Below are 23,464 nucleotides of genomic sequence, written 5' to 3'. Positions count from 1 at the left end.
AACGGCCTCCTAGAATGGGTCCATCTTCCCACTCAAGCTAAAAAAGTAGTGGCTTCTTATCCAGGGTTGATAGCTACTTTGATATTAAAAGGGAGAAAGCGGAGTATTGAATTATTTGGTAAAGAGCCATCAGAAATTGCAATTCCATATAATAAGGAACAGCTTGATGCTCTTTTAATGTTTGATGAAAATTGGCAGATTGCTCTAGGAAATTATTTTGGTCAAATTTTGCATCATTTACCCTCACATGTCTTGTTAAATTTTATATCTAGTCACCCAGTCATTTTTCATGTTAGATGCAAACAGTTCCCTATTCCAGATGCTCAGATAGCGTTTACTGACGTGTCAGCTAATGGAAAAGCTTCTTATAAGGGTGTAATACAACATCTCTTTACTTTTTTTTCATATTTGGGTCTGCCAAAAGCTTTAAAAACTGATAATGCTCCTACTTACACTTCTAAGTCTTTCCAATAATTTTGTATGAAATTTCAAATAAAACATAACAGGCATTCCCTATAATCTACAGGGACAAGCCATAGTAGAAAGAGCACATCAGACAATAAAAATACAAATTCAAAAATTAAAAGAAAGGGAATTTAAGTATAGTTCTCCCCATCAAATCCTTCAACATGCTCTCTTTGTAATAAATAACCTAAATGCTGATTCGTCTGGAACCACTGCAATGCTTCATCACTGGTGTCTGGAGCAACAAAATGTAAAGCCATTGGTAAAGTGGAAGGACTCCTCTCTGGACAATGGAAAGGTCCTGACCCATTGTTAACTAGCGGTCGAGGATGTGCTTGTATTTTTCCACAGGATGCAGATTCGCCAATATGGATCCTGGACAGACTGATTCGCCATGTCGCGGTCCCCCAGACATCCAGTTTCCCCATTGCTTCGATCACAAAAGAGGAAGGGCACTCCTCTGCCCTTGCCTCCGCCACTGCCACCACATGGGACAGCTGTGCACCGGGAGCTGCAGGCAGGGCCAGCCCGGCTGCAGGGGCCCAGTGCACTGTGCTCGCAGCCAGTGGCCCTGCCAGCGTCTGTCTGCGCTTGCTTGGCCGACACTGGGCCCGAGGCCAGTTTAGCGAGGGGACGAGGGCAGCGTCCGGGCGTCCGCTGGCAGCAGAGGCAAGATAAACATCGAGATCCCGGTGGGACTGATGGAGCTGCTGCAGCGCAAACTCCAGCAAGTCCGCGGGCTGGTGCCTCAGGACCTCCTTGGTTGCTCCCTCATATGGAACACTATAGATGATCATTCAGGGTAACCGTTTTGGAAATCTTGTACTTATAATTCAAGGATTGATTACAGAATACCCAGAGGAGGAAAAAATAATTCTATTTACTTTATTTTAGCTTGTCTACCCTCTCCTTATGTTTTTCTCTTTGCTAACGATTCTGGAAAAATTAATATACAAATGATTTATACAGGTGGACCCAATGTGGTGTCTTGTGAACAATGTATGCTTTCATCTTGCTTAACTCCTCAAAATAATGTTTGCTCTTTTGTGGTGTTAAAGCGTCCACCCTATATTATGGTGCCTGTAACTGTAACTACTCATTGGTATGATAATTATGGTCTTGCGGTGTTACAACAACTACAAGATTTAATGTGAACATGGCGATTTGTGGGCTTGCTTATTTTAGGGATATCAGCTTTAATAGCCACAATCACTTCTGTTACTGTGGCAGCAATATCATTGACTCAACAAGTGCATACTGCTCAATATGTTGATACCATGTCAAAAAATGTTTCTTTAACACTAGCAACACAAGAAGCTATAGATAGGAAGTTGGAGATAAGGGTAGATGCCTTAGAAGAGGCAATAATGCATATTGCGAATGAACTGCAAGCCCTAAAAGTAAAAATTGCTCTGTCTTGTCATGCCGACTACCGGTGGATATGTGTTACATTCTTGAAAGTAAATGAAACAGATTAAAAATGGGAAAAAATTAAAAATCATATTTCAGGTGTTTGTTTGGAACAGCTCTGACATTGGCCTGGTTTTAGGGAAACTTCGTAATCAGATACAGACCATGGAACACTCTTGATTGGATTTTACTGCCACTGGAGCACCTAATGACTTTTTCCACACTTTCTCTAACTTCATTTCTGAAAAGAACATTCTGTCTACTATTTTCAGTTATGCTGCTGTGTGTGCTCTAATCCTGCTTCTCATAATCATTCTTCTTTGCATTGTCAGGATCCATCGGCAGAGCATTCAGAAGCTCTTGACTGAACTGCATCTGGCTGTTTTAAGAAATAAAAAACGGGGAGATGCCGGGAGCCAGCGTGAGGAATCTCGCCCGTGGCAAAGGTCATGAGGAAGGAGGCCTGACATACGCAAAGGCGGGATCAGGCCTCAGGGGTCTCTCAGGACATTCTTGAGCATCTACTCCCAAAACCAGAGTCTGCCTACCTTACTGCATTATGCTTTCACTTACACTTCTGACATTATGGGGGGCTACTCCACCACCTCTCTCTGAAAAGGAGCTAACTTAGAACACCAGTTAATAAATCTCCTGGGCGTGACAAGAGTGTTTCAGTCCACAAGCTCCTCTGATGGCTCTCTAGCCTGCCTGACAGGTTTGTCCAGCCACATGTGATTGTTCACAGCCTCTCAACCGTGAGAGGCATGAGATGCCATAAACTTTCTAAATACAGATTCTTTTGAGAAGTTAGAAAATTATTAGTATAGTATTAACGAGTTAGTTAGAAATTATACCTGTGGAGGGTTTCATTGTTGAGCCAATATTTGCTGCTAAGCCTCCATACCCCTTGCCCCTTATACACAATATTTGATATAACTAGCATATAGGAGAAATAAGTATTAACCTTGACATTATTCACGTTAGGCCTTAGCCTAAGTAAATTCTTCTCTTGATTATAGCCCACTGCACCTTTGGCCTGTAGGAATGCAACTTTATCTGGTGCCTTCAGAGGGTGGTGCCTGACTGAAGAAAAATCACCTTTGGAGAAAATAAGTTTTCTAGTTGACTAATCATCATCAGAAAGGGTCATAAAATATTAGCAGGCCTCTTGGCCAGAAGATTATGTAAATCACCTGAGAACTTTGTATATGGGAAAGAATGTAGAAAGAAAGCATGGTTTCAATAAGGGTCAGGACTGCTGACCCCGCGTGACTTTGTATTTTCTATTTATCTCTGTGTATGACTTAAAGTATAAGAGTGGGCCTGGAAAATAAAGAAACGGACCAGTTACTGGAAAGACTGGTTTCTCTGTGTCGTTCTTTCTCGCTCTCCTTTTCTGGCTGAATTCCCATCTGGAGTGTGGAGGCTCGCTGTGCCTACTAATTTTGCCTGGGTTTCTAAGATCTGAACGGGGAGGTGCTTTGTGTCTCCGCTCCTCCGGGAGACCGGGAAGATGCCTGTGGCCTATGAAGGTGGTACAAACCCCTTGTCTTGGGGTTTTATTGGTTTTCCACATAAACCAAGTTATTCAGCATCTTTTCTTCACTGATTTTAGTAATACACTATTCTTCCCAAATCTCTCTTTATATCTCTAATTAAATAATTCTTCCTAACCGCCGACTCCGCCCCTGCATCGAATTACCCTGGATCCACCGGGGCTGGGCCTCAGCAACAGATCCCTATCTCAATTGGAGAGGGAGCCTGACACTATTTTTACAGCTCGAGAGGAAAGCGGACTTCCAGTTCTCCACACGAGACGAGGACTGACTCCCCTATTGAAACTCCATAGGAATCCCGAGATCCATGTCAGCACTGGAGAGGAAACCTGAGGTTCTGGCCTCAACTCCAGATGAGGACCTCGGCCTCAGCACCAACTGGAGAGGAATCCCGAGAGGCACCTCACAACCCGCATGGAGACTGGACTTTCCTGAGGAAACATGAGGGGGTCCCTCAGATCGCCATCGTAACTCAAGAGGAACCCCAGGTTTCCTGCTGCAACTCGAGAAAAGACAGGAGAATCTCCCCTCAACGTGAAATGAGGCCCTTTTTGGCTGCGGCGTCTTGAGAGAAATCCCACCTTCCCGCTTGAGCCTCAAAAGGGTCCTTGATATCCTTGATGCAACACAAGAAGTTCACTGACATACCCGTCTCCACACAAGAGGAACACCGAGTGTCCCGCCACAACTCAAGAAGAGCCCCGTTTTTCCTTCCTCATCTCGAGGTGAGAGTCCATTTCCCTGCTTCTTTGGGAAAGGAATGCCAGCGTTCCCGTCGCACCTCAAGAGGAGGCCGTCTAAACTTGAATCTTGAGAGGAACTCCAGGGGTCGTGTCACAATTCCAAAAGACCCTGATGTCCCAATCCACTCCAGATCAACCTGACTCCCCTGCACTGACGCGACTGCCACCCCGAGGATCGACTCAAAACACGATGGCAGGTATGACAGCCCTGTGGCACCCGGAGAGAAAGCCACCGATCCCTATGTCAACTTGACAGAAAGCCTGACACTACTTTTCCAGCTCGAGAGGAAAGCGGACTTCCATGTCTCCACATGAGACGAGGCCTGACTTCCCTTTTGAAACTCCATAGGAACCCCGAGATCCAAGTCAGCACTGGAGAGGAACCCTGAGGTTCCAGCCTCAACTCGAGATGAAGACCTAGGCACCTGCACTGACTGGAGAGGAACTCCGAGAGGCCCCTCGCAACTCGCATGGAGACTTGACTTTCCAGAGACAACACGAACGAGTCCCTGAGGTCCCGTCGTAACTGAGAGGAACCCCAGGTTTCCTGCTGCAAGTTGAGAAAAACCAGGAGATTCTCCCCTCAACGTGAGATGAGGCCGTTTTCCGCTGCAGCATCTTGAGAGAAATACCACCTTCCCTCTTGCTCCTCGAAAGGGTCCTTGACACCCTTGATGCAACTCAAGATGTTCCCCAACATACCCGTCTCCACTCGAGAGGAACACTGAGTGTCCCGCCACAACTCAAGAAGAGCCCCATTTTGCCCTCCTCGTCTCTAGATAAGGGTCCATTTCCCTGCTTCGTCAGGAAAGGAATCCTGGTGTTCCTGTCACATCTCAAGAGGAGGCATTGTCAACTTGAAACTCGAGAGGAACTCCAGAGGTCATGCCAGGCAGTGAGCCAACACGGGAGATCCTAACCATGACAAGGTCATGCGGAAGAGCCTGGTGGGCAGGGCAGGATCAGGAATTGAGGGACTCCCCAATCCCACCCATGACAAGGTCATGCAGAAGAGCTTGACAGTGCAACGCAGATCAGGTCTCAAGGGGTCCTCTACCCAAGGACCTGAAGCCAAAATCTGTCTTTTGACTGTCTCCATACTACACTCTTCTGACATTAACAGGGGCTATCCTCGACCACATTTCTCTGGAAAATTAACTTAGATCTCCAGTTAGTAGTCTCCAGCACACAAAAGGAGTGTCTCACCTCAGACCTCTCTGCTGGCAGTCTAGCTTGCGGGACAGGTTTATCCACACTCTTGCTACTACACACATGATTGTTTATAACTTCTTAACCATAAACAGACATAGATTTTGGAGTATTTTGAAAGTCTTAGTTAGCATAGGGCTTTTCTAAAGATAAAAATCGTGTTAGTGAAGGGCTTCATTGCTGAATTAATGATTGTCGCCAGGCCTACATATCCTCAGGCACCTGGGAGTGTATTAATCAATGTAATTGGAATGTAGAAAAAGAAGTATAATAGTTTTGATGTGAGCAATATTGGGCTTTTTAGTTAATGAATTTTCTCTTTGTTATATATTACTGTACTTCTCTTTCTTTGTTATAAATCGTTGTATCCTTGCTATGTAAGAATGTAACTTTATCACTTTCTTAAGACTAAGCAGATTTCAGAAAAAATATCTTAAGGGAAAACAAGTTTTCTGATTGATGCTGAACTGGAAGAAACACAAGCTGGAACCAAGATTGCTGGGAGAAATATAAATAACCTCAGATATGCAGATGACACCACCCATATGGCAGAAAGTGAAGAGGAACTAAAAAGCCTCTTGATGAAACTGAAAGTGGAGAGTGAAAAAGTTGGCTTAAAACTCAACATTCAGAAAATGAAGATTGTGGCATCTGGTCCCATCACTTCATGGGAAATAGATGGGGAAACAGTGGAAACAGTGTCAGACTTTATTTTTTTTTGGACTCAAAAATCACTGCAGATCACTGCAGCCATGAAATTAAAAGACGCTTACTCCTTGGAAGAAAAGTTATGACCAACCTAGATAGCATATTCAAAAACAGAGACATTACTTTGCCGAATAAGGTCTGTCTAGTCAAGGCTATGGTTTTTCCAGTAGTCATGTACGGATGTGAGAGTTGGACTTTGAAGAAGGCTGAGCGATGAAGACTTGATGCTTTTGAACTGTGGTGTTGGAGAAGACTCTTGAGAGTCCCTTGGGCTGCAAGGAGATCCAACCAGTCCATTCTGAAGGAGATCATCTCTGGGATTTCTTTGGAAGGAATGATGCTAAAGCTGAAACTCCAGTACTTTGGCCACCTCATGCAAACAGTTGACTCATTGGAAAAGACTCTGATGCTGGCAGAGATTGGGGGCAGGAGGTAAAGTGGACGACAGAGGATGAGATGGCTGGATGGCATCACTGACTTGATGGACGTGAGTTTGAGTGAACTCCGGGAGTTGGGGATGGACAGGGAGGCCTGGCGTGCTGTGGTTCATAGGGTCCCAAAGACTCAGACACGACTGAGTGACTGAACTGAACTGAACTGAACCTTTATCAATAGAAAGAAAGATGGGGTCATAAAATGTTAATTGGTCTCCAGACCAGAAGATATTGTAAACAAACGTAAGACCCTTGTAAGAACAAAGATATGCAAAGAACACTCTGTCTTTAGATAACGGTCAGAACAGCTGACCCTGCGTGATTCTGCTTCTTACATTCATCTCTATGTACAACCTAAAGTATAAAACTTCCCTGAAAAATGAAGAGACGGAGCAGTTCCTTGAAAGACTGGTTTCCCCCGTGTCATTCTTGCTTTCTCTCCTTTTCAGGCTGATTCCTTGGAGCGCAGGGGCTCGCCATGTTCACTTTTTCTCCTGAGATTCAAAGACCTGAACAGGAAGGCGCCCTGCATCTTCACTCCTTCTGGAAACTGGGAGGGCGACTGCAGCTTGCGTGAACGGTGCAAGTTCCTTGTCTGGAACTTTATTTGCTTTCTGCATAAACCAAGGAATATCAGACTCTTTATCTCCTATATTTTCATAACTGCTATATTCCTTCTTTATCTCTTTTTATATCTCTAAATAAATCATTCATCTAGGTTGCCAATGCCGTTCCCCTGAGGATACCCAGGATCCAACCGTGGCTGGCCCCTGAGAGTGTGATAATACAAAAAGATCCCAATGTCTAAATCGACATCACATAAACCTGATTCCCCTGCACTGACTCGTCTGTCACCCCAAGTACCAACTCCATACACGATGGCAGGTCTGAGAGCCCTGTGGCACCTCGAGAGAAAGCCACTGATCCCTGTCAACTCGACCGGAAGCCTGACACTACTTTTACAGCTCGAGAGGTAAGTGGACTTGCATGTCTCCACACGAGACAAGGCCTGACTACCCTGTGGAAACTTCAAAGGAACCAAGAGATTAACGTCAGCACTGGAGAGGAACCATGAGGTTTCGGCCTCAACTCTAGATGAGGACCTAGGATCCGGCACCGACTGGAGAGGAAACCCGAGAGGCCCCTCGCAACCCGCATGGAGACTTAACTTTCCTGAGGCAACACGAGTGGGTCCCTGGGGTCCCCGTCGTAACTTGAGAGGAACCCCAAGTTTCCTGCCACAACTCAAGAAAAACCAGGAGATTCTCCCCTCAACGCGAGATGAGGCCCTTTTCTGCTGCAGCGTCTTGAGGGAAATCACACCTTCCCTCTTGAAACTCGAAAGGGTCCTCACATCCTTGATGCCACTCAAGAAGTTCCCTGACATATCCGTCTCCACTCGAGAGGAACACCTAGAGTCCCACCACAACTCAAGAAGAGCCCCGTTTTTCCCTCCTCATCTCGAGATGAGGGTCTATTTCCCTGCTTCATTGGGAAAGGTATCCTGGCATGCCTGTCGCACCTCAAGAGGAGGCGATCTCAACTTGAAACACAAGAGGAACTCCAGTGGTTGTGCTACAATTCCAAAAGACCCTGATGTCCCAATCCACTGCAGATAAACCTGAATACCCTGCACTGACTCGACTGTCACTCCAAGTATCGACTCAAAACACGATGGCAGGTGTGACAGCCCTGTGGCACCTAGAGAGAAAGACACAGATCCCTATGTCAATTAGACAGGATCCCTGACACTACTTTTACACCTCGAGAGATAATCAGACTTGCGTGTCTCTACACGAGACGAGGCCTGACTCCCCTGGTGAAACTCCATAGGAATGCTGAGATCCATGTCAGCCCTGGAGAAGAACCCTGAGGTTCTGGCCTCAACTCCAGATGAGGACATAGGCCTGGCACCGACTGGAGAGGAATCCCAAGAGGCCCCTCGCAACTAGCATGGAGACTTGACTTTCCTGAGGCAACACAAGCGGGTTCCTGAGATCCCCGTCGTAAACAGAGAGGAACCCCAAGGTTCATGCCACAACTCGAGAAAAACCAGAAGATTATCCCCTCAACGCGAGATGTGGCCCGTTTCTGCTGTGGCATCACGAGAGAAATCCCACCTTCCCTCCTGAGCCTCGAAAAGGTCCTTGACACACTTGATGCAACTCAAGAAGTTCCCTGACATACCTGTCTCCACTCCAGAGGAACACCGAGTGTCCCGCCACAACTCAAGAAGACCACCGTTTTTCCCTCCTTATCTCGACAAGAGGGTCCATTAGCATGTTTCTTTGGGAAAGGAATACCGGCATTCCCGTCGCACCTCAAGAGGAGGCGGTCTCCACTTGAAACTCAAGAGGAACTCCAGGTGTCGTGCCACAATTCCAAAAACCCCGATGTCCCTCTCCACTCCAGATAAACCTGATTCCCCTGCACTGACTCGACTGTCACCCCGAGCATTGACTCCAAACACAGTGGCAGGTGTGATGCCATGTGGCACCACGAGAGAAAGTCACAGATCCCTATGTCAACATGACAGGAAGCCTGACACTACTTTCACAGCTCGAAAGGAAAGCGGACTTGCATGTCTCAACAAGAGACGAGGCCTGACTCCCCTGTGGAAACTCCATAGGACCCTGAGATCCATGTCAGCACTAGAGAGGAATCCTGAGGTTCTGGCCTCAAATGGAGATGAGGACCTAGACCCTGGTAACAACTGGAGAGGAATCCCGAGAGGCCCCTCGCAACTGGAATGGAGACTTGAATTTTCTGAGGCAACATGTGGGTTTCCCTGAGGTCTGAAGAGTAACTCGAGATGAACCCCAAGTTTCCTGCCAGAACTCGAGAAAAACCAGAAGATTCTCCCCTCAACACAAGATTAGGCATCGCGAGAGAAATCCCACCTTCAATCTTAAGCCTGGAAAGGGTCCTTGACACCCGTGATGCAACTCAAAACGTTCCCCAACATACCCGTCTCCACTCGAGATGAACACTGAGGGTCCTGCCTCAACTCAAGAAGAGCCCCGTTTCCCCCTCCTCCGCTCGAGATGAGGGTTCCTTTCCCAGCTTCGACAGGAAAGGATTCCCGGTGATCCCGTACCATCTCAAGAGGAGGCGCTCTCTACAGGAAAGTCGAGAGGAACTCCAGGGGTCGTGCCACCATTCCAAAAGATCCCCAAAAGTCTCAGTAAATTCCAGAGGAACCTGACTCCTCTGCACTTCCTCGACTGTCACAACGAGTATCGACTCTCAACACGGTGGCACCTGTGACAACCCTGTGGGAAATACTCGAGGGAAAGCCACACATCCCTGTATCACCTCGAGGGGAAGCCTGACACTGCTGCTATAGCTCGGGAGGAAAACGGACGTGCATGTCTCCCCTTGAGACGAGGCCTGACTCCACTGTGGAGACTCCAGAGGAACCTCAAGGTCCATGTCAGCACTGGAGAGGAAAACTCAGGTTCCAGCCTCGGCTCCAGACGAGGACTTAGAACCCAGCACAGACTGGAGAGGAATCCCGAGAGGCCCCTCTCAGCTCGCATGGAGACTGGCCTTTCCTGAGGCTGCACGAGCGGGTCCCTGAGGCCTGCATCCTAACTCTAGAGGAACCTATGGCAACTCGAGGAAACCAGGAGGTTCTCCCCTCCAGGAGAGATGAGGCCCTTTTCTGCTGCAGCGTCTCGTGGGAAGTCACACCTTCCCTCTTGAACCTCGAAAGGGTCTCAAGAAGTTCCCCGACATACCCGTCTCCACTCGAGAGGAACACCGAGAGTCCTGAAAAACTCAAGAGGAGCCCAGTTTCCACCTCCTCTGCTCGAGATGGGATTCCTTTCCCTGATTCGTCGGGGAAGGATTCCCAGCGTTCCCGTCACATCTCAAGAGGAGGTGCTCTCCACAGGAAAGTCGAGAGGAACTCCAGGGGTCGTGCCACCATTCCAAAAGACACCAAATACCTCAGTCCACTCCAGAGGAACCTGATTTCCCTGCACTGCCTCGAAAGTCACCCTGAGTATCAACTCACACCACGGTGGCACGTGTGACAGCCCTGTGGGAAAGCCTTGAGGAAAAGCCACAGATCCCTGTGTCAATACGATGGGAAGCCTGACACTGCTGCTACAGCTCGGGAGGAAAGCTGACGTGCAGGTCTCTACTCAAGACGAGGCCTGACTCCGCTGTGGAGACTCCAGAGGAACACCAAGAACCATGTGAGCACTGGAGTGCAAACCTTAGGTTCCGGCCTCGGCTGCAGAGGAAGACTTAGGAAGCGGCACTGACTGGAGAGGAGTCCCGAGAGGCCTATTGCAACTCGCAGGGAGACTGGACTTTCCTGAAGTAACACGACCGGATCCCTGAGGTCCCCGTTGTAACTCGAGAAAACCTGCCGCAACTCGTGAAAAACAAGGAGGTTCTACCCTCCAGGCAAGATGAGGCCCTTTTCAGCTGCTGTGTCTCGAGGGAAATCACACCTTCTCTCTTGAAGCTAGGAAGGGTCCTTCACACCCTTGCTGCAACTCAAGAATTTCTGCGACACACCACTCTCCAATTGAGAGAAACACCGAGGGTCCCACCACAACTCAAGAGGAGCCCCGTTTCCCCTTCCTCAAATCGAGTTGAGGGTTCCTTTCCCTGCTTCATCGAGAAAGGATTCCCAGCGTTCCCGTCGCATCTCAAGAGGCGGCTCTCTCAACAGGAAGGTCGAGAGGAATGCCAGGAGTAGTGACACCATTCCAGAAAACCCCCAAAAGTCACAGTCCTCTCCAGAGGAACCTGATTTCCCTGCACTGCCTTGACTGTCACCCCGAGTATCTACTCACATTATGGTGGCACTTGTGACAGGCCTATGATAAAGCCTCAAGGGTAAGCCACAGATCCCTATATCAACTCAACGGGAAGCCTGACACTGCTGCTACAGCTCAAGAGGAGAGCGGACGGGCATGTCTCCACTCGAGACAAGGCTTGACTCCCCTGTGGAGACTCCAGAGGAACTCCAAGATCCGTGTAAGCACTGGAGAGGAAACCTCAGGTTCCGGCCTCGGCTCCAGCCGAGATCTTAGGGCCTGGCACCGATTGGAGAGGAATCCCGAGTTGCCTCAGGCAACTCGCATGGAGACTGGCCTTTCCTGAGGTCACACGAGCTGGTCCCTGAGGTCCCCGTCGTACCTCGATAGGAACCTGCCACAACTCGAGATAAACTAGGAGGTTCTCCCCTCCAGGCGAGATGAGGCCCTTTTCTGCTGCGGCGCCTCCAGGAAAATCACACCTTCCCTCTTGAACCTCGAAAGGGTCTTTCACATCCTTGCAGCAACTCAATAAGTTCCCCGACATACCCATCTCCACTCGAGAGGAACACCGATGGTCCCACCAAACTCAAGAGGAGCCCCGTTTCCCCCTCCTCCGCTCGATATGTGGCTTCATTTCCCTGCATCTTCGGGAATAATTCCGGGCGTTCCCATCGCATCTCAAGAGGAGGCACTCTCAACAGGAATGTTGAGAGGAACTCCAGGGGAAGTGCCACCATTCCAAAAGACCTCAAAATGTCTCAGATCACTCCAGATGAAACTGATTTCCCTGCACTGTCCCGACTGTAACGCCGAGTACTGACTCACACCACGGTGGCACGTGTGACAGTCCTGTGGGAAAGCCTCAGGGGAAAGACACAGATCCCTGTGTCAACTCGACGGGAAGCCTGACACTGCTGTTACAGCTCGGGAGGAAAGCAGATGTGCATGGCTGCACTCGAGACGAGGCCTCACTCCTCTGTGGAGACTCCAGAGGGACGCCAAGATCCATGTCAGCACTGGAGAGGAAATCTCAGGTTCCGGCTTCAGCTCCAGACGAGGATGAGGCCCCGGAACCGACTGGAGAAGAATCCCGAGAGGCCTCTCCCAACGGGCATGGAGACTGGCCTTTCCTGAGGCCACATGAGCGGGTCCCTGAGTTCCCCGTCATAATTCGAGAGGAACCTGCCACAACTTGATAAAAACCAGGAGGTTCTCCCCTCCAGGCGAGATGAGGCCCTTTTTCGCTGCAGCCTCTCCAGGGAAATCACACCTTCCCTTCTGAACCGCAAAAGGTTCCTTCACACCATTGCAGCGACTCAAGAAGTTCTGCAACATACCCGTGTCCACTCGAGAGGAACACGCAGGGTCCCGCCACAACTCAAGAGGAGACCCGTTTCCCCCTCCTCCGGTCGAGATGAGGTTTCCTTTCCTGCTTCGTTGGGAAAGGATTCTCGGCGTTCCCGTCGCATCTCAAGAGGAGGCGCTCTCCACAGGAAAGACGAGAAGAACTCCAGGGTCGTGCCACCATTCCAAAAGACCCTGAAATATCTCAGTCCACTCCAGAGGAACCTGATTTCCCTGCACTGCCTCGACTGTCACCCCGAGTATCGACTCACACCACGGTGGCACTTGTGACAGCACTGTGGGAAAACATCGCAGGAAAGCCACACATCCCTGTGTCAACTCAACGGGAAGCCTGACACTGCTGCTACAGCTCGGGAGGAAAGCGGACGAGCGTGTCTGAACTCGAGGCGAGGCCTGACTCCCCTGTGGAGATTCCAGAGGAACCCCAAGATCCATGTCAGCACTAGAGAGGAAACTTCAGGTTCTGGCCTAGGCTCCAGTGGAGATCTTAGGGCCCAGCACCAATTGGAGAGGTATCCCGAGTTGCTTCAGGAAACTCGCATGGAGACTGGCCTATCCTGAGGTCACAGGAGCTGGTCCCTGAAGATCCCGTCGCAACTCGAGAGGAACCTGCCACAACTCGAGATAAACTAGGAAATTCTCCCCTCCAGGCCAGATGAGGCCCTTTTCCGCTGCGGTGTCTCCAGAAAAATCACACCTTCCCTCTTGAACCTCGAAAGGGTCTTTCACACCCTTGCAGCAACTGAAGAAGTTCCACGACATACCCGTCTCCACTCGAGAGGAATACGGAGGGTCCCGCCACAACTCAAGAGGAGCCCCGTTTCCCCCTCCTCAAATCGAGTTGAGGGTTCCTTTCCCTGCTTCTTCGGGAAAGGATTCTCGGCGTTTCCATCACATCTCAAGAGGAGTCGCTCTCAACAGGAAGGACGAGAGGAACTCCAGGGGTCGTGCACCATTCCAAAAGACCCCGAAACATCTCAGTCCACTCCAGAGGAACCTGATTTCCCTGCACTGCCTCGACTGTCATCCCGAGTATCGACTCACACCACGGTTGCACTTGTGACAGCACTGTAGGAAAACATCGAGGGAAAGCCGCACATCGCTGTGGCAACTCAACGGGAAGCTTGACACTGCTGCTACAGCTCGGGAGGAGAGCGGACGAGCGTGTCTGAACTCAAGGCGAGGCCTCACTCCACTGTGGAGATTCCAGAGGAACAGCAAGATCCATGTCAGCACTAGAGAGGAAACTTCAGGTTCCGGCCTCGACACCAGTCGAGGACTTAGTACCCGGCACCGAATGGAGAGGAATCCCGAGAGGCCCCTCGCAGCTCGCAAGGAGACTGGCCTTTCCTGAGCCCACACGAGCGGGTCCCTGAGGTCCGCGTGCTAACGCTAGAGGAACCTATCACAACTCGACAAAACCAGGAGGTTCTCCCCTCCATGAGTGATGAGACCCTTTTCCAATGCGGCGTCTCGTGGCAAGTCACACCTTCCCTCTTGAACCTAGAAAGGTTCCTTCACACCCTCGCATGAACTGAAGAAGTTCCCCGACATACCCGTCTCCACTCGAGAGGAACACCGAGAGTCCTGAAAAACTCAAGAGGAGCCCAGTTTCCACAACCTCCGCTCGAGATGGGATTCCTTTCCCTGATTTGTTGAGGAAGGATTCCCGGCGTTCTCGTCACATCTCAAGAGGAGGCGCTCTCAACACGAAAGTCGAGAGGAACTCCAGGGGTCATGCCACCATTCCAAAAGACCCCAAATACCTCAGTCCACTCCAGAGGAACCTGATTTCCCTGCACTGCCTCGAAAGTGACCCTGAGTATCGACTCACACCACGGTGGCACGTGTGACAGCCCTGTGGGAAAGCCTTGAGGAAAAGCTACAGATCCCTGTGTCAACTCGACGGGAAGCCTGACACTGATGCTAGAGCTCGGGAGGAAAGCTGACGTGCAGGTGTCTACTTGAGACGATGCCTGACTCCGCAGTGGAGACTTCAGAGGAACAACAAGATCCATGTGAGCACTGGAGTGGAAACCTTAGGTTCCGGCCTCGGCTCCAGAGGAGGACTTAGGACCCGGCACTGACTGGAGAGGAGTCCTGAGAGGCCCATCGCAACTCGCATGGAGACTGGCCTTTCTTGAAGTAACACGACCGGATCCCTGAGGTCCCCGTTGTAACTCGAGAAAACCTGCCGCAACTCGCGAAAAACAAGGAGGTTCTACCCTCCAGGCGAGATGAGGCCCTTTTCACCTGCGGTGTCTCGAGGGAAATCACACCTTCTCTCTTGAACATCGATAGGGTCCTTCACACCCTTGCTGCAACTCAAGTTCCCAGATACACCCCTCTCCAATCAAGAGAAACACTGAGGGTCCCACCACAACTCAAGAGGAGCCCCGTTTCCCCCTCCTCAAATCGAGTTGAGGGTTCCTTTCCCTGCTTTGTCGAGAAAGGATTCCCGGCATTCCCGTCGCATCTCAAGAGGTGGCTCTCTCAAGAGGAAGGTTGAGAGGAACGTCAGGAGTAGTGACACCATTCCAGAAGACCCCTCAAAGTCTCAGCCCCTGGCACTGATTGGAGAAGAATGCTGAGTTGCCTCAGGCAACTCGCATGGAGACTGGCCTATCCTGAGGTCACACGAGCTGGTCCCTGAGGTCCCCGTCATACCTCAAGAGGAACCTGCCACAACTCGAGATAAACTAGGAGGTTCTCCCCTTCAGGCGTGATGAGGCCATTTTCCGCTGTGGCGCCTCCAGGAAAATCACACCTTCCCTCTTGAACCTCGAAAGGTTCTCAAGAAGTTCCCCGACATACCCGTCTCCACTCGAGAGGCACACCGAGAGTCCTGCAAAACTCAAGAGGAGCCCAGTTTCCATCTCCTCCGCTCGAGATGAGATTCCTTTCCCTGATTCGTAGGGGAAGGATTCCCAGCATTCCCGTCACATCTCAAGAGGAGGTGCTCTCCACAGGAAAGTCGAGAGGAACTCCAGGGGTCGTGCCACCATTCCAAAAGATCCCCAAATATCTCAGTCCACACCAGAGGAACCTGATTTCCCTGCACTGCCTCGACAGTCACCCAGAGTATCGACTCACATTGCAGTGGCATGTGTGACAGCCCTGTGGTAGAGCCTGGAGGGAAAGTCACGTATCCCTGTGTCAAGTCGAATGGAAGCCTGACAGTGCTGATACAGCTCGGGAGGAAAACGGACGTGCGTGTGTCCACACGAGTCGAGGCCTGACTCCCCTGTGGAGCCTCCAGAGGAACCCTAAGATCCATGTCAGCACTGGAGAGGAAAATCAGGTTCCGGCCTCGGCTCCAGATGAGGTCTTAGGAGACGGCATCGACTGGAGAGGAATCCCGAGAGGCTCCTTGCTACTCGCATGGAGACTGGCATTTCCTGAGGCCACACCAGTGGATACCTGAGGTACCCGTTGTAAGTGGAGAGGAACATACCTCACCTTGATAAAAACCAGGAGGTTCACCGAGCCAGGCGAGATGAAACCCTTTTCGTCTGTAGTGTCTCGAGGGAAATCACACCTTCCCTCTTGAACATCGAAAGGGTCCTTTACACCTTTGCTGCATCTCAAGAAGTTCCCCGACGTACCCATTTCCACTCAAGAGGAACACCGAGGGTTCCCGCCAAACTCAAGAGGAGCCCCGTTTCTCCCTCCTCCGCTCGAGATGAGTATTCCTTTCCCTTCTTTGTCAGGAAAGGATTCCCGGCGGTCCCGTCGCATCTCAAGAGGAGGCACTTTGAACAGGAAAGTTGAGAAGAACTCCAGGGTTCATGCCAGTGTTCCAAAAGACCCCCAAATGTCTCAGTCCAGTCCAGAGGAACCTGATTTCCCTACACTGCCTAGACTCTCACGCCAAGTATGGACTCACACCACAGTGGCACGTGTCACAGCCCTGTGGGAAAGCCTCGAGGGAAAGCCACAGATCCCTGTGTCAACGCGACGGAAGCCTGAGACTGCTACTACAGCACAGAGGAAAGCAGACGTGCATGTCCCCACTTGAGAAGAGGCCTGATTCCCCTGTGAAATCTGCAGAGGAACCCGAAGATCCATGTCATCACTGGAGAGGAAACCACAGGTTCTGGCCTTGACTAAAGACGAGGTCTTAGGACCCGGCACCGACTGGAGAGGAATACCGAAAGGCCCCTCGCAACTTGCAAGGAAACTGGCCTTTCCTGATGCCACACGAATGGGTCCCTGAGGTCGCCTTCCTACCTCGAGAGGGACCTACTGCAACTTGAAAAAATCCAGGAGGTTCACCCATCCCGGCGACATGAGGCCCTCTTCGGCTGAGGCGTCTCGAGTCTAATCACACCTTTCTTCTTGAACTTCGAAAGGGTCCTTCACACCCTTGCTGCAACTCAAGAAGTTGCCCGACACACCCGTTTCCACTCGAGAGGAAAAACGAGGGTTCCGCCAAAATCAAGAGGATCCCCGTTTCCGACTCTTAGTTCAAGATGAGGGTTCCTTTCCCTGCTTCGTCGGGAAAGGATTCCCAGTGTTCCCGTCGCATCTCAAGAGGAGGCGCTCTCAACAGGAATGTCGAGAGGAACTCCAGGGGTAGTGTCACGATTCCAAAAGTCCCCCAAATGTCTCAGGCCACTCCAGAGGAACCTGATTTCCCTGCACTGCCTCGACTGTCACGCCGAGTGTCGATTTACACCACGGTGGCACATGTGACAGCACTGTGGAAAAGCCTCCAGGGAGAGCCACAGATCCCTGTGTCAACGCGATGGAAAACTTGACACTGCTGCTAGAGCTTGGGATGAAAGTGTACCTCAATGTCTCCACTTGAGTCGAGGCATGAGTCCCCTGTGTAGACTCCATAGGAACCACAAGATCCATGTCAGCATTGGAGAGGAATTCTCAGGTTAAGGCCTTGACTTCAGACGAGGTCTTAGGACCTGGCACCAACTGGAGAGGAAAACCAAGAGGCCCCTCGCAACTCACAAGGAGACTGGCCTTTCCTGAGGCCACACGAGCCCTTCCCTTAGGTCCCCGTCGTCACTCGAGAGGAACCTGCAGCAACTCGAGAAAATCCAGGAGGTTCTCCGCTCCAGGTGTGATGAGGCCCTTTTCTGCTGAGGTGTCTCGACCGAAATCACACCTTCCCTCTTGAACTTCAAAACTAACCTTCACACCTTTGTTGCAACTCACGAAGTTCCCCGACACATCCGTCTCCATTTGAGAAAAACACCGAGGGCCCTGCCAAAATCAAGAGGAGCCCCGTTTGGTGCCTCCCAGCTCGAGATGAGTGTTCCTTTCCCTGCTTCGTTGGAAAAGGTTCCTGGCGTTCCCGTGGCATCTCAAGACGAGGCGCTCTCAACAGGAAAGTCGAGAGCAACTCCAGAGTTCATGCCCCCATTCGAAAAGCCCCCAAATGTCTCAGTCCACTCCAGACGAAACTGATTTCCCTGCACGGCCTCAACTGTCATGCCGAGAATCGACTCACACCACAGGCACGTGTGACAGCCCTGTGGGAAAGCCTCCAGGGAAAGCCACAGATCCCTGTGTCAACTCGATGGGCAAACTGACCCTGCTGCTACAGCTCCGGAGAAAAGCGGACGTGCATGTCTCCACTCGAAACAAAGCCTGACTCCCCTGTAGAGACTCCAGAGTAAATCCAAGGTCCATGTCAGCACTGGAGAAGAAACCTCAGGTTTCGGCCTTGACTCCAGACGAGGTTTAGGACACAGAACCGACTGGAAAGGTATCCTGAGAGGCCCCTCGCAACTCGCATGGAGACTGGCCTTTCCTGAGGCCACATAAGCGGGTCCCTGAGGTCCCAGTCGTAATTCGAGAGGAACGTGCCGCAACTCAAAAAATCCCGGAGTTTCTCCCCTCCAAGCCAGATGAGGCCCTTTTCTGCTGAGGCGTCTCGAGGTAAATCACACCTTCCCTCTTGAACTTTAAAAAGGGTCCTTCACACCCTTGCTGCAAGTCAAGAAGCTCCGCGACAGAGCCGTCTCCACTCGAGAGGAACACCGAAGGTCCCGCCAAAATCAAGAGGAGCGCCGTTTCCAACTCCTACCTCGAGATGAGGGTTCCTTTCCCTGCTTCATAGGGAAAGGATTCCCGGCATTCGCGTCGCATCTCAAGATGAGGCCCTCTCGACAGGAAAGTCGAGAGGAACTCCATTGGTTGTGCCACCATTCCAAAAGTCCCCCAAATGTCTCAGTCCACTCCAGAAGAACCTGAGTTCCCTGTACTGCCTCGACTGTCATGCCGAGTATCGACTCACACCACGGTGGCACGTGTGACAGCCCTGTGGGAAAACCTCGAGGGAAAGATGGAGATTCCTGTGTCAACACGATGGGAAGGCTGACACTGCTGCTATAGTTCGGAAGGAAAGTGGCCATGGATGTCTCCAATCGAGACGATACCTGACTCCGCTGTGGAGACTCCAGAGGAACCCAAAGATCCATATCAGCACTGGAGAGGAAACCTCAGGTTCCGGCCTAGGCTCCAGTCACGGACTTAGGCCCCGGCACTGACTGGAGAGGAATCCGAGAGGCCCCTCGTAACTTGCATGGAGACTGGCCTTTACTGAGTCCACATGAGCTGGTGCCTGAGGTCTCTGTTGTATGTCGAGGGAAACCTACTGCAACTCGAGAAATATCAGGAGGTTCTCCCCTCCAGGTGAGATGAGGCCTTTTTCTCCTTCGGTGTCTGAGGGAAATCGCAGGTCCCTCTTGAACCTCGAAAGGGTCCTGCACACCCTTGATGCAACTCAAGAAGTTCCCTGACATACGCGTCTCCACTCCAGAGGAACACAGAGGGTTCTGCCACAATTCAAGAGGAGTCCCGTTTCCCATTCCTCCACTCGAGATGAGGGTTCATTTCCCTGCTTTCTCGAGAAAGGTTTCCCAGCATTCCCGTGGCATCTCAAGAGGAGGGGCTCTCAACAAGTAAGTCGAGAGGAACTCCAGGGGTCTTGCCACCATTCCAAAAGTCCCCCAAATGTCTCAGTCCCCTCCAGGGGATCCTGATTTTCCTGCACTGCTTCGACTCTCACCCTGAGTATCCACTCACACCACGGTGGACCTGTGACAGCCCTGTGGGAAAGCCTGGAGGGAAAGCCAGTGATCCTACTGGCAATTCAACGGGAAGCCTGACCCTGTTTCTACAGCTTGGGAACAAAGCGGATGTGCAGGTCTCCACTTGATACGAGTCTTGACTCTCCTGTGGAGACTCAGGAGGAACCCCAAGTTCCACGTAAGCACTGGAGAGGAAACCACTCATTCCGGCCTCGGCTCCAGACCAGGACTTAGAACCAGGCACCTACTGGGGAGGAATCCCGAGAGGCCCCTCGCAACTCGCATGGAGACTGGCCTTTCGTGAGGCCACATGAGTGGGTCCTTGTGGTCCCCGTCGTTATTCAAGAGGAACCTGCCACAACTCGAGAAAAACCAGGTGGTTCTGTTGGGACCTAACAAATGCCATGAAATGCTTCAGGCACTAAGATACGACTCATGGGAAAAGCTGAATCATTTCCCAGTGAGGTCATCCCCGGGGATGCCAGGACTTGTCTAATCAGCATACTCCCTGTAACCTGGTTTGAGTTTATCAGGACGTAAAAGACATCCCCCTGCAGCCAATAGCCAATTAGTAAATACCAGGAAACTCCTGCAGCCAATCAGCCCTTGCCAACTCTCTGTCTTTGTTCTAAACCTATAAATACTGCTGTAAATCTGAGCTCGGGGCTCTTGCTCCACTCCACTGCATTTGATGTGGCGGGAGCCCTAGCTCGAGCTGGAAATAAAACCACTTCATGCTTTTGCATTGCTATGGACATCTTATTCTCAGTTTTGGGGACTCGCACTCTGGGCATAACATTTGGGGGCTCCTCCGGGGTCCCTTTAACTGGGAAGAATAACACTCTCCCGGTAGAAGGGGTTTCCTCACTAGGAGGAAAGATATCTGAACACTGGTGTTAAGTCTGGTTAAGTCCAGCATAAGGCCAGGGCCCAGCATATGCACTGGAAGGCAGCTGGCTCTTGTTAGGCCTAATCAGAGGTGAATTAGTCGTCCTAGCAAGTGTAAGACCAAGGCCCAGCATTTCCTCTGGAAGGCAGCTGGTTCTGTGAGGGATTGGGAAGGAACGTCTCTCCCGACTCCAAATCTGGTGGGCAGTGGACGCCCTTCAGTGAGATAACATTGGGAAGCAAGACAACAGTAACCCGGGATAGACCTAGTTCTGTGTTTTCCGCCGATATTTGTTTGTCTTCTATCTGCCACCTTTCTTTGTGTGCCTGCGCCATTTTTTTGTGTGTGTGTGTGTGTGTGTGTTCATTGTGAGCTCCGTCATTATGGGTCAGAGCTCTTCCACACCTTTGTCTGTAATGACTGACCATGAAGATCGGGAGAGTCAGAAGAAGAAGCCGATACTCCAGGAATCCTCTTTATATCCTAGCCTGATTGACTTAGACACTGAAATCTCACCTCTCCCATATATGCAGCCACCCTTGCCCCCGCAGGTACCGCAGGTGTCGTCCGTAGAACAAAAGAGGGATCCAGAACGCTTGGCTCTGCCATGGGAAGGGGGGCTGGCCCAAGGAACTCACGGAAGGATTCGAAGGGGCAGAAACTCGTCTGAGGACGGAAGCTGGGAGGCTCCTTCACCCACCGTTCGGGCATTCCCTGTCCGGGTGGGGCCAACAAATCCCGGTGGGGAGCAAACATACCAGTACTGGCCGTTTTCTACGAGTGATTTATATAACTGGAAAACTCAAACCTCTTCTTTTTCCGAAAAACCCCAAGGTCTTATTGATCTCTTAGATTCTATCCTGTTTACTCACAATCCTACTTGGGATGATTGTCAGCAGCTGTTTCAGGTGCTCTTTACCACGGAGGAATGGAAGTGAATTCTATCAGAAGCACGAAAACATGTTCCAGGAGTGGATGTGAGACCCACCACACAGCCCCACCTAATCGAGGAGGGGTTTCCTTTGATGCCACTGAACTGGGATTTTGAACGCGCTGAAGGTAGGGAGCGTCCCCGAGTGTACTGAAAGACTCTGATGGCTAGCCTCCAGGCAGCCGCCAGGAAACCAACGAATTTGTCTAAGGTAAATTTGATAAGGCAGGAGCCAAACGAGAGCCCGGCAGCCTTTTTAGAGAGGTTAATGGAGGCTTTCAGGCAGTATATGCCCATGGACCCTCAGGCTGATGAGTCACACGCAGCAGTCTTGCTAGCCTTTGTTAATCAGGCAGCTCCGGATATCAGGAGGAAGTTACAGAGGATAGAGAGGCTGGGAGAACAGTCAATACAAGATCTGGTGAGGGCAGCTGAGAAAGTGTTTAATAACAGAGAGACCCCTGAGGAGAGGGAGGAACGAATTAGACGGGAGGAAAGGGAATTTAGAGCTAAGGAAAACCGAAGAAGTCAGAAAGAGCTGGCTCAAATTTTCTTTGCGGGGACGAGACTGGGACTTGATTCCCAGAAGACTCGAGACATCCAGCCGAAAGGAAGGGAGAAACCAGTCAGACCGACCTTAAAGAGAGACCAATGCACCTACTGCAAAGAGCAAGGGCACTGGAAAAATGAGTGCCCCAAGAGAAACCTGAAAAAAAGGACTGTAAGAAAAGAAGAGTCTCCCTCGGGTACCCACATTTTATGTGCAGGAGAAGATAGTGATTAGGGGGGGGTCAGGGCCCGGCACCCCTCCCAGAGTCCTGGGTAACTATTAATGTGGAGGGGAAACCGGTCGGTCGGCTTCTTGGTGGATACGGGAGCTCAATACTCGGTCCTCAATCAAAAATTTGGGCCGATGTCCAAGAAGACTAGCTTGGTCCAGGGAGCCACCGGGACAAAAAGATATTACTGGACTACTAAACGAAAAGTAGACTTGGGAGCCCAACGGGTGTCCCACTCATTTCTGGTAACCCCGGAATGTCCAGCCCCTTTATTAGGAAGAGACTTATTGTCCCAAGTCAATGCGCAAATTCACTTTGACTCTGGAGGGATATCAGTCACAGACGGGCTTGGACAACCAATTCATGTTTTATCCCTGGCACTGAGAGATGAATACAGACTATATTCACCAAAACCCCCTGCAGCTGTGGACCGGGCTATGCAACAATGGATCCAAAAATACCCTCTGGCCTGGGCCGAGACGGCAGGAGTAGGACTGGCAAAACAAAGACCTACCGTCATTGTTGAATTAAAAGCAAATGCTACCCCTGTGAAGGTAAAGCAGTACCCCATGAGTCAGGAGGCCCGGCAAGGAATCACGCCACACATACAGTGCCTCCTGAAGGTAGGGATTCTTAAAAAGTGCCGGTCCCCATGGAATACTCCCCTGCTGCCTGTGAAAAAGCCCAGGGGAATGGACTTTAGACCCCTCCAAGATCTTCGTGAAGTCAACAAACGGGTGAGTGACATTCATCCCACTGTCCCTAACCCATACACCCTCCTGAGCGGCTTGCCACCAGACTACATCTGGTATACAATCTTGGACTTAAAAGATGCCTTTTTCAGTTTGCCTCTGGCCCCCCAGAGCCAAGAGATCTTCGCATTCGAATGGACTGACGAAGAGAGTCAAACTGTAGGACAGCTGACCTGGACTTGCTTTCCACAGGGATTTAAAAATTCGCTGACATTGTTCAATGAGGCTCTAGGCGAGGACCTCTGTGAGTACTGGACTAGCCACCCCGACGTTGTCCTATTGCAATATGTGGATGACCTCATGCTGGCCACTACTACCAAGGAGGTATGCTTAGAGGCCACAGGCGACCTCCTTCAGACTTTGGGGACACTGGGGACATGGGGGTGCAAAGAA

General features: G+C 50.8%; 1 long non-coding RNA gene across 1 annotated transcript; it reads right to left on the bottom strand.

Annotated features, from left to right (window-relative positions):
- Positions 1–805: 805 nt before the first annotated feature.
- LOC120882466 lies at positions 806–21,612 on the bottom strand. The gene is made up of 3 exons (XR_005725509.1): positions 21,601–21,612; positions 4,600–4,608; positions 806–925 (listed from the first exon to the last, which is right to left on the bottom strand). It is a non-coding gene; the product is annotated as an uncharacterized LOC120882466 (long non-coding RNA).
- Between the last annotated feature and the right edge of the window lie 1,852 nt (positions 21,613–23,464).

The sequence above is a fragment of the Oryx dammah genome, unplaced genomic scaffold, assembly GCF_014754425.2.
Source record: "Oryx dammah isolate SB20612 unplaced genomic scaffold, SCBI_Odam_1.1 HiC_scaffold_23, whole genome shotgun sequence".
NCBI classification, from domain to species: Eukaryota; Metazoa; Chordata; class Mammalia; order Artiodactyla; family Bovidae; genus Oryx; species Oryx dammah.
This window is presented reverse-complemented; position numbering and strand designations above follow the sequence as displayed.